This window comes from Ictidomys tridecemlineatus, chromosome 8, assembly GCF_052094955.1.
Source record: "Ictidomys tridecemlineatus isolate mIctTri1 chromosome 8, mIctTri1.hap1, whole genome shotgun sequence".
Classification (NCBI taxonomy): Eukaryota; Metazoa; Chordata; class Mammalia; order Rodentia; family Sciuridae; genus Ictidomys; species Ictidomys tridecemlineatus.
Window position 1 is genome coordinate 860951 of NC_135484.1, and position 12067 is coordinate 873017.

General features: G+C 58.0%; 1 protein-coding gene across 4 annotated transcripts in view; it reads left to right on the plus strand.

The window, feature by feature from the left end:
* The window catches only part of Wdr27 (WD repeat domain 27), a 199069-nt gene that overhangs the window by 144076 nt on the left and 42926 nt on the right, over positions 1-12067 (plus strand). For 2 of the 4 annotated variants that reach the window (XR_013424649.1, XR_013424650.1), the window contains one exon: positions 11397-12061. The gene's annotated coding sequence lies outside the window, so the exon portion shown is untranslated. Of the gene's footprint in view, positions 1-11396; positions 12062-12067 lie in introns of those variants that run through there. The other 2 variants (XR_005733116.2, XR_013424653.1) reach the window with 1 other exon arrangement.

Sequence of the window (12067 nt, forward strand, 5' to 3'; positions counted from 1 at the left end):
GAACCATATCTGTCCTGGGACCCACTCTGTGTGCACCAGAGTCCAGATTGCAGAACCACATCCTTCAGGATCCTAGGAGACTTGGGAGCTTCCAGGCCACTCTGGGTTCCAGGTGACCCAGAAGTGTGACTCCTGCCACAGGAGGGCTTTGAGGGCAAGGGCCCTGACTGGCAAGACCTGGCCATGCTGGCAACCGGGGAGGGGTCATCCCGCTGCAGCCCTGCTGGCCTCTGCATGTCCTGGTCTCTCTCCCGAGATGCGGCAGGCTGTCACTCCGCCTGCCGAGGTCAGGCATGTCTGGGCTCCTGGCTGGAGCTGCACGTGGTGCACACACTGTGTGCTCCTCCTAGCAGTGCTGCAGAACATCCGGTGCTTGCCTGCCCCCCGACCAGTCACACATTCGTGTGTCCTAAACCTGAGGTGCCTTTGTGGCAAATGAGGCAGCTCAGGCCACACAGGCATAGACCGTGTTTAATGTGTTTAATTTCAGAACATCCCTTAAATTCACATGCACTGTGTTTTAAGTTGCCGTGAGACACATGCCACCTGGCATTTGCATTTTTAACCCAGCCGTCTGAGGTCTCAGGCACAGTCAGGCCCCTGCACAACCCTCAGCACCCCACCTGCAGAGGCGCTTGGCTCTCCAGGTGGCAAGCCAAGGCCCACCGAGGTGGTCTCCTTTGCCTGGGCCTCAGGGACCTCAAGCAAGTGAGTCACCCATGCTGTACTTCTCCCACGGGCTCAGGGCGGGGCCCAGGGCATCCAGGGGCGGCAGCTGCAGGCTCTCCTTCCCTTTCCTGTGGAGCAGCACCCCACTATGCGAAATTGCACGTCCCACTCACGCTCCAGCCCCCGGGGCCACCAGTGCACCCTCCTGGCTGCTGTGAGCTGGGTGTGGATGCTCTTCCAGGCTCTGGACCAGTGGGTTGCTGGAGAGGGGCAGTTCCATCCCAGCCCTGGAGAGGCCTTCACGCTGTGGCCTGAAGGGCTCTGCCAGTTCGCTTTCCCACCAACGGCGCTCGTCTTTGTGGTTTTGGATGTGCCCCTTCCATGAGTGGCTTCAGAATAAATGTCCTTCCACATGTTGCTTTGGTCTTTGTGCACGAGGCCTCCAGGTGAGCCAGGAGTCCAGGCACAGCAAGTCTTATTTATTTAATTAATAGCTGAATAATGTGTCAAAGAAGATAATATGTAAAAATTATTCCCTTAGCTTTATGAAGGGAAGAGAGAGAGCGCTGAGGCGAGCCTGTGGAGCCCAGCAGGCTCTGCCCTCTGCACCCCGGCGGGGCAGAGTGGGGGAGCTGCTGGGCCTGCCTCTGCCTCCCTGGTGCTGACCCCACCAGCCCCACGCAGCAGCCAGACGTCCTGGGACCCGTGTGGTCCTGCGGACGCCTTGGCTGGGAGAGTGAGAAGATGGCACGTCATGAGGACTTGGCTTCACCTCTGCCCACTTCACAGTGACCCTGTACTCTGCTGGGCTTCACTGTTGTCACCCTGGTCCTGATGGGTGGTGAACTCTGTGCTACAGGGACACAGGGACAGGAGTCCAGCGTCATTTCTGGCACAGTATCTGCAAGCCAGACCAGGGCAAGGGGAACTGGTCTTCCCAGGGCCTAAGGGAAGGGGCCTTGTGACCCTGCTCCACCAGGACAGAGGCTGCTGGGGCCATGGGGAAAGCTCAGCTATGGCTGGTGTCCACCCAGGTTCAACCTCCCTGCTGCCCAGGGGCCTGGGAAGGTACAGATCTTGACACTGATGGGCTGCCTCATTCCACATCCTCCAGCTTCTGCTTCATGTCCTTCACCTGCAGAAGGAGGGCTAGCAGATGTGGGGACAGTGGGGAGGCCATGGCCAGGCGCTGTCCACCTCGATGTCCTGGTGCTAGGCAGAGAGTGTTTGAGCATGCTGGTCACACGGCCTGGTGTGCTCAGTCCAGGCACTGCTGTCTCCTGGTGCTGTGTGAAGAGGAGCCTCAGCTCACCAGCCTGCAAGTCTTCCTGCAGAAGTCCTGGCCATAGAGACAGAGGTGTGACGTCCAGGACCATCGTGGCTCTGGCCCCTAACCTCATTCAGCCTCCCAGAATCAAGCCGTTGTCATCCAAGCCTAGGTCAGGGTTTCTGCTGTGACACACAGCTTGTGTGTACACCTGAGTCCAGGATGCATAAAAACACACACACAGGCACATGAGAACACACAGCAAGAGAGAACACATGGAGTGTCACAAGAACACCTGTGTGCAAGAACACAGTATGAGAGAACACATGGAGTCACGCATACGAGAACACCCACGTGCAAGAACACACAGTGCGAGAGGACACACATGGAGTCCCATGAGAACAGCCACGTGCAAGAACACAGTGTGAGAGGACACACATGGAGTCACACAGATGAGAACACTCACATGCAAGAACACAGCGTGAGAGGACAACATGGAGTCTCACACACGAGAACACCCACGTGCCAGAACACACAGTGTGAGACGACACACATGGAGTCTCACACACGAGAACACCCACGTGCAAGAACACACAGCGTGAGAGGACACACATGGAGTCACACAGACGAGAACACCCATGTGCAAGAACACACAGCGTGAGAGGAAACACATGGAGTCTCACACACGAGAACACCCACATGCAAGAACACACAGTGTGAGAGGACACACATGGAGTCACACATATGAGAACACCCAAGTGCAAGAACACACAGCATGAGAGGAAACACATGGAGTCTCACACACGAGAACACCCATGTGCAAGAACACACGCGTGAGAGGACACACATGGAGTCTCACATACGAGAACACCCACGTGCAAGAACACAGTGTGAGAGGACACACATGGAGTCACACACACGAGAACACCGACGTGCAAGAAAACACAGCGTGAGAGGACACACATGGAGTCACACATATGAGAACACCCAAGTGCAAGAACACACAGCGTGAGAGGAATACATGGAGTCACACACACGAGAACACCCACGTGCAAGAACACACAGCGTGGGAGGATACACATGGAGTTACACATACGAGAACACCCACGTGGAAGAACATACAGCGTGAGAGGACACACATGGAGTCACACACACGAGAACACCGACGTGCAAGAAAACAGAGTGAGAGGACACACATGGAGTCACACATATGAGAACACCCAGGTGCAAGAACACACAGTGTGAGAGGACATACATGGAGTAACACACACGAGAACACCCACGTGCAAGAACACACAGAGTGGGAAGACACACATGGAGTTACACATATGAGAACACCCACGTGGAAGAACACACAGCGTGAGAGGGCACACATGGAGTCCCACGAGAACATCCACGTGCGAGAACATCCACGTGCAAGAACACACAGTGTGAGAGGACACACATGGAGTCTCACATACGAGAACACTCATGTGCAAGAACACAGTGTGAGAGGACACACATGGAGTCACACACACGAGAACACCCACGTACAAGAAAACACAGCGTGAGAGGACACACATGGAGTCACACATATGAGAACACCCACGTGTAAGAACACAGTGTGAGAGGACACACATGGAGTCACACATACGAGAACACCCACGTGCAAGAACAAACAGTGTGAGAGGACACACATGGAGTCTCACGAGAACATCCATGTGCAAGAACACACAGCGTGGGAGGACGCACATGGAGTCCCACGAGAACACACACGTGCAAGAACACAGCGTGAGAGGACACACATGGAGTCACACATACGAGAACACCCACGTGCAAGAACACAGTGTGAGAGGACACACATGGAGTCACACATACGAGAACACCCACGTGCAAGAACACACAGTGTGAGAGGACACACATGGAGTCTCACATACAAGAACACCCATGTGCAAGAACACACAGTGTGAGACGACACACATGGAGTCACACATACGACAACATCCATGTGCAAGAACACACAGCGTGGGAGGACGCACATGGAGTCTCACGAGAACACCGACGTGCAAGAACACATAGCGTGAGAGGACACACATGGAGTCTCATGAGAACAGCCACGTGCAAGAACACACAGTGTGAGAGGACACACATGGAGTCCCATGAGAACAGCCACGTGCAAGAACACACGCGTGAGAGGACAACATGGAGTCACACAGACGAGAACACTCAGGTGCAAGAACATAGCGTGAGAGGACACACATGGAGTCACACAGATGAGAACACCCATGTGCAAGAACACACAGTGTGAGAGGACAAACATGGAGTCTCACGAGAACACCCATGTGCAAGAACACATAGCATGAGAGGACACACATGGAGTCTCACATATGAGAACACCCACGTGCAAGAACACACAATGTGAGAGGACACACATGGAGTCTCATGAGAACACCCACGTGCAAGAACACACAGAGTGGGAGGACACACATGGAGTCTCACTCATGAGAACAGCCACGTGCAAGAACACAGTGTGAGAGGACACACATGGAGTCTCACATACGAGGACACACACATGCAAGAACACACAGTGTGAGAGGACACACATGGAGTCACACACACGAGAACACCCACGTGCAAGAACACACAGCATGAGAGGACACACATGGAGTCTCATGAGAACACCCACGTGCAAGAACACACAGTGCGAGAGGACACACATGGAGTCCCTTGAGAACAGCCACGTGCAAGAACACAGTGTGAGAGGACACACATGGAGTCACACATATGAGAACACCCACGTGCAGGAACACACAGTGTGAGAGGACACACATGGAGTCACACACACGAGAACACCCACGTGCAAGAACACACAGCATGAGAGGAAACACATGGAGTCTCATGAGAACAGCCACGTGCAAGAACACACAGTGTGAGAGGACACACATGGAGTCACACATACGAGAACACCCACGTGCAAGAACACAGTGTGAGAGGATATACATGGAGTCACACATATGAGAACACCCACGTGCAAGAACACAGTGTGAGAGGACACACGTGGAGTCACACATACGAGAACACCCACGTGCAAGAACATAGTGTGAGAGGACACACATGGAGTCAAACATACGAGAACACCCACGTGGAAGAACACACAGTGTGAGAGGACACACATGGAGTCACACATACGAGTACACCCACGTGCAAGAACACAGTGTGAGAGGACACACATGGAGTCACACATACGAGAACACCCACGTGCAAGAACACAGTGTGAGAGGACACACGTGGAGTCACACATACGAGAACACCCACGTACAAGAACACAGTGTGAGAGGACACACATGGAGTCACACATACGAGAACACCCACGTGCAAGAACACACAGCATGAGAGGACACACATGGAGTCACACATACGAGAACACCCACGTGCAGGAACACAGTGTGAGAGGACACACATGGAGTCACACATACGAGAACACCCACGTGCAGGAACACAGTGTGAGAGGACACACATGGAGTCACACATACGAGAACACCCACGTGGAAGAACACACAGTGTGAGAGGACACACATGGAGTCACACATACGAGAACACCCACGTGCAAGAACACACAGTGTGAGAGGACACACATGGAGTCACACATACGAGAACACCCACGTGCAGGAACACACAGTGTGAGAGGACACACATGGAGTCACACATACGAGAACACCCACGTGCAAGAACACACAGTGTGAGAGGACACACATGGAGTCACACATACGAGAACACCCACGTGGAAGAACACACAGTGTGAGAGGACACACATGGAGTCACACATACGAGTACACCCACGTGCAAGAACACAGTGTGAGAGGACACACGTGGAGTCACACATATGAGAACACCCACGTGCAAGAACACAGTGTGAGAGGACACACGTGGAGTCACACATACGAGAACACCCACGTACAAGAACACAGTGTGAGAGGACACACATGGAGTCACACATACGAGAACACCCACGTGCAGGAACACAGTGTGAGAGGACACACGCGGAGTCACACATACGAGAACACCCACGTGCAAGAACACACAGTGTGAGAGGACACACGCGGAGTCACACATATGAGAACACCCACGTGCAGGAACATACAGTGTGAGAGGACACACGCGGAGTCACACATAGGAGAACACCCATGTGCAGGAACACACAGTGTGAGAGGACACACGCGGAGTCACACATACGAGAACACCCACGTGCAGGAACACACAGTGTGAGAGGACACACGCGGAGTCACACGTACGAGAACACCCACGTGCAAGAACACAGTGTGAGAAGACACACGCGGAGTCACACATACGAGAACACCCACGTGCAGGAACACACAGTGTGAGAAGACACATGCGGAGTCACACACACGAGAACACCCACGTGCAGGAACACACAGTATGAGAGGACACACATGGAGTCTCACAAGAACACCCACGTGCAGGAACACACAGTGTGAGAAGACACACGTGGAGTCACACATACGAGAACACCCACGTGCAGGAACACACAGTGTGAGAGGACACACATGGAGTCACATGAGAACACCCACGTGCAGGAACACACAGTGTGAGAAGACACATGCGGAGTCACACACACGAGAACACCCACGTGCAAGAACACAGTGTGAGAGGACACACATGGAGTCTCACAAGAACACCCACGTGCAGGAACACACAGTATGAGAGGACACACATGGAGTCACACTTATGAGAACACCCACGTGCAGGAACACACAGTGTGAGAGGACACACGTGGAGTCACACATAGGAGAACACCTGTGTACCAAAATACAGTGTGGGGCTGGGGCTGGGGCTCAGTGGTAGAGCACTCAGCTAGCATGTGCAAGGCCCTGGGTTCGATCGCCAGCACCACCTAAAAATAAATAAGTAAAATAAATGTATTGACAACTACAACTAAAAAATAAATATTAAAAAAAACAGTGTGAGAGAACTCACATGTGTGACCACCCATGTGCAAGATCACATAGTGTGAGAGAACACACATGGAGTCTCACAGGAACATGCATGTGCATGAACACAGCGTGAGCACATGGGCACCAGGCCACACGTGTAAAGAGCACGTGGCATGAGAACCCGCCTGTGAGAGCGTGGCACAGCTGTGGAGTACCATGTGTGGGCACCCTGGTGAGCACAGTGGCTACACGTGGAGGAGCGCCCACATCCCCTCAGAGCTGGGTGCTGAGGGGCGAGGAGCGCTCTGTGACTGCTGGGCCTCAGCACTCCTCCTGGGGCAGGCAGGTTCCCTGGGCGGGTTCCCAGCCTCCCAGGAGCAGAACCATCCTGTGGAGCAGCAGAGCCTGCAGCTGCCCAGCGGCCTGAGGACAGGGTGGTGCCTGCAGAGCTGGTCCCGGGCAAGTGGTGAGACTCAAGATGGGGATCCTGGGGTCCCCGGGGCATGTGGTGAGACTCCACCTGGGGGTCCTGGGGTCTCCAGGGCGTGTGGTGAGACTCCACCTGGGGGTACTGGGGTCTCCAGGGCGTGTGGTGAGACCCAACCTGGGGGTCCTGGGGTCCCCGGGGCGTGTGGTGACACTCCACCTGGGGGTCCTGGGGTCTCCAGGGCGTGTGGTGAGACCCAACCTGGGGGTCCTGGGGTCCCCGGGGCGTGTGGTGACACTCCACCTGGGGGTCCTGGGGTCTCCAGGGCGTGTGGTGAGACTCCACCTGGGGGTCCTGGGGTCTCCAGGGTGTGTGGTGAGACCCAACCTGGGGGTCCTGGGTTCTCCAGGGTGTGTGGTGAGACCCAACCTGGGGGTCCTGGGGTCTCCAGGGCGTGTGGTGAGACTCCACCTGGGGGTCCTGGGGTCTCCGGGGCGTGTGGTGAGACTCCACCTGGGGGTCCTGGGGTCCCCGGGGCGTGGGGTGAGACTCAACTTGGGGGTCCTGGGGTCCCCGGGGCGTGGGGTGACACTCCACCTGGGGGTCCTGGGGTCCCCGGGGCGTGGGGTGAGACTCCACCTGGGGGTCCTGGGGTCCCCGGGGCGTGTGGTGACACTCCACCTGGGGGTCCTGGTGTCCCCGGGGCGTGTGGTGAGACCCAACCTGGGGGTCCTGGGGTCTCCAGGGCGTGGGGTGAGACTCCACCTGGGGGTCCTGGGGTCCCCGGGGCGTGTGGTGAGACTCAACCTGGGGGTCCTGGGGTCCCCGGGGCGTGTGGTGAGACTCCACCTGGGGGTCCTGGGGTCTCCGGGGCGTGTGGTGAGACTCCACCTGGGGGTCCTGGGGTCCCCGGGGCGTGTGGTGAGACTCCACCTGGGGGTCCTGGGGTCCCCGGGGCGTGTGGTGAGACTCCACCTGGGGGTCCTGGGGTCCCCGGGGCGTGGGGTGAGACTCCACCTGGGGGTCCTGGGGTCCCCGGGGCATGTGGTGAGACTCCACCTGGGGGTCCTGGGGTCCCCAGGGCGTGGGGTGACACTCCACCTGGGGGTCCTGGGGTCCCCGGGGCGTGTGGTGAGACTCCACCTGGGGGTCCTGGGGTTCCCGGGGCGTGTGGTGACACTCCACCTGGGGGTCCTGGGGTCTCCGGGGCGTGGGGTGAGACTCCACCTGGGGGTCCTGGGGTCTCCAGGGCGTGTGGTGAGACTCAACCTGGGGGTCCTGGCGTCTCCGGGGCGTGGGGTGAGACTCCACCTGGGGGTCCTGGGGTCCCCGGGGCGTGTGGTGAGACTCCACCTGGGGGTCCTGGGGTCTCCAGGGCGTGGGGTGAGACTCCACCTGGGGGTCCTGGGGTCCCCAGGGCGTGGGGTGAGACTCCACCTGGGGGTCCTGGGGTCCCCGGGGCGTGTGGTGAGACCCAACCTGGGGGTCCTGGGGTCTCCGGGGCGTGGGGTGAGACTCCACCTGGGGGTCCTGGGGTCCCCGGGGCGTGGGGTGAGACTCCACCTGGGGGTCCTGGGGTCCCCGGGGCGTGGGGTGAGACTCCACCTGGGGGTCCTGGGGTCCCCGGGGCGTGGGGTGACACTCCACCTGGGGGTCCTGGGGTCCCCGGGGCGTGGGGTGAGACTCCACCTGGGGGTCCTGGGGTCCCCGGGGCGTGTGGTGACACTCCACCTGGGGGTCCTGGTGTCCCCGGGGCGTGTGGTGAGACCCAACCTGGGGGTCCTGGGGTCTCCAGGGCGTGGGGTGAGACTCCACCTGGGGGTCCTGGGGTCCCCGGGGCGTGTGGTGAGACTCAACCTGGGGGTCCTGGGGTCCCCGGGGCGTGTGGTGAGACTCCACCTGGGGGTCCTGGGGTCTCCGGGGCGTGTGGTGAGACTCCACCTGGGGGTCCTGGGGTCCCCGGGGCGTGTGGTGAGACTCCACCTGGGGGTCCTGGGGTCCCCGGGGCGTGTGGTGAGACTCCACCTGGGGGTCCTGGGGTCCCCGGGGCGTGGGGTGAGACTCCACCTGGGGGTCCTGGGGTCCCCGGGGCATGTGGTGAGACTCCACCTGGGGGTCCTGGGGTCCCCAGGGCGTGGGGTGACACTCCACCTGGGGGTCCTGGGGTCCCCGGGGCGTGTGGTGAGACTCCACCTGGGGGTCCTGGGGTTCCCGGGGCGTGTGGTGACACTCCACCTGGGGGTCCTGGGGTCTCCGGGGCGTGGGGTGAGACTCAACCTGGGGGTCCTGGGGTCCCCGGGGCGTGGGGTGAGACTCCACCTGGGGGTCCTGGGGTCTCCAGGGCGTGTGGTGAGACTCCACCTGGGGGTCCTGGGGTCCCCAGGGCGTGGGGTGAGACTCCACCTGGGGGTCCTGGGGTCTCCGGGGCGTGTGGTGAGACTCCACCTGGGGGTCCTGGGGTCCCCGGGGCGTTGGGTGACACTCCACCTGGGGGTCCTGGGGTCCCCGGGGCGTGTGGTGAGACTCCACCTGGGGGTCCTGGGGTTCCCGGGGCGTGTGGTGACACTCCACCTGGGGGTCCTGGGGTCCCCGGGGTGTGTGGTGAGACTCCACCTGGGGGTACTGGGGTCCCCAGGGCGTGTGGTGAGACTCCACCTGGGGGTCCTGGGGTCCCCGGGGCGTGGGGTGAGACTCCACCTGGGGGTCCTGGGGTCTCCGGGGCGTGGGGTGAGACTCCACCTGGGGGTCCTGGGGTCCCCGGGGCATGTGGTGAGACTCCACCTGGGGGTCCTGGGGTCTCCAGGGCGTGTGGTGAGACTCCACCTGGGGGTCCTGGGGTTCCCGGGGCGTGTGGTGACACTCCACCTGGGGGTCCTGGGGTCCCCAGGGCGTGTGGTGAGACTCCACCTGGGGGTCCTGGGGTCTCCAGGGCGTGTGGTGAGACTCCACCTGGGGGTCCTGGGGTCTCCAGGGCGTGTGGTGAGACTCCACCTGGGGGTCCTGGGGTCCCCAGGGCTAGTGTCCCTGGGGAGGAACCCTGGATGTGTTCATGTGGGAGCAGGTCCCACTCGATATGGAGCCAGGGGATGGCTGGGCTGCCCTCTGGGGCCACCTCTGGTCTGCAGGGACCCAGCGGGAAGGGGCAGCTGTGGTGAGGGTGTGATGCAGCCAGGTACCTGGGCCCACGTGCTGCACTTCCCAGCCTCATTTCTAAGTCCTCGCACTTTCCGCCTCTTTCCTAAACATCCATTTCTCCTTGGTGGTTTCTAGACTTGTTGCTCTGTGAGTTGAATAAAGTTTGATTTGTACGTTTTCTCTGTGTGAGGCCTGTTTAAGAACTAGAGCTTCATTAGGTTTTCCAGGAACTGGGGTGTGAGTAGCTGCAGGCATGAGAGGCTCAGGGCGCTCTGGAGGGGGACGGAGAGCTGAGAGCCGCAGAGGGGGCAGGATTGGCATGCAGCAGAACTGGTGCAGATTCCGGAAGGACTGTGCCCAGGGCAGGAGTGGTCTGGCCCCACGCCGCCTCTGAGCTAGGAGGTGAGGCCGTGTCAGGGCGACCTGCCTGTGTTCACAGCAGCCAGAGCACGGATACTGCTCATTGCTAATGCCCCAAACAGGACCCGGCCACAAGACCACAGAGAAGCCCAATCGCGAGTGATCTGAGAGACTTCAAAATAAGTTTCATCAGTATCAACCTGTAGAGGGTCTGAGCAAGGAGTGAGAGGCACAGAACTACTTACGTGAGACCCCAGAATTAGAAGTCCCAGTAGCTGGAGTTTGAGCCGGCAGGTGGGCCAATAGGGGGGTGGGCCAACAGGAAGGGCAGGGCCAAGGACAGGTCACAGGAGCAGAGTGCTGTGAGACGGGTGGCCTCAAGTGCAGCTCTCCAGGAGGGTGGTGGACATGCCCCGGCCCTTCCCTGCTTGCCCCTGCCTCCTGGTCACCAGGGGCTGAGCAGAGGTGTTCCACCAAACCCTCTGCCATGGTGCTCTGCCCATCACAAGCCGGGTCAAGAGCCAGCTGACCATGGACTGAACCTCTGAAACCATGAACCAAAGTCAACCTTTCCTCCTTTAAGTTTTTTTCTCATTTATTTTGTCAGAGCAATGAAAAGCTAACATGCCTCTTTGAAGTGCTGAAGAAAATGACTGCCAATCCAGGCTCGAACCTGGTGAGAGTGTCCTTGTGAGAATTCATGTTGATTGTCGTCACCAGCTACAGTAAAAGCCACACAGGATGTTCTCCAGGGGAAAGGAAACAGGCCTGCAGGGAGAAGTGGTCCTTCAGAGCGCGGCCTCGCTGTTGATGTCAGGTACATAGAGAATCAAGGCGTTTGTAGGTGATTACATGACGGGTGGTCAAGGGGTCAGTTTACCGCAGGATTCTGTAATTATCCGGATAACTAAGGTAACTAAGGACGTCTCTTCCAAAGTCTGGAGCAGCTACCCGAGGAATCGCCATATAGGGAACCCTCAGGCCAGTGCAGGAGAACTGAATTACTAAAACCACTCGAGCAATTCAAAAGAAGTAAACAAACGGGGAAAATGAATATGATAATAAAATTATTTTATCACAGCATGAGAATTAACACTACGACTTAAAGGTGAAAATTATCAGGTTCAAATGCAAGAAAAAACTAAACACAGGCTGCAAAAATAATCAGAAATAAGCAGAGTAATTAACAGTCCTCAATCACAGTGAAGAGTTCACTTACTTAGCATCTGACTTGAACAATTTGTACAACAAACTCATTCTAATTGGTACCTGTAAAAT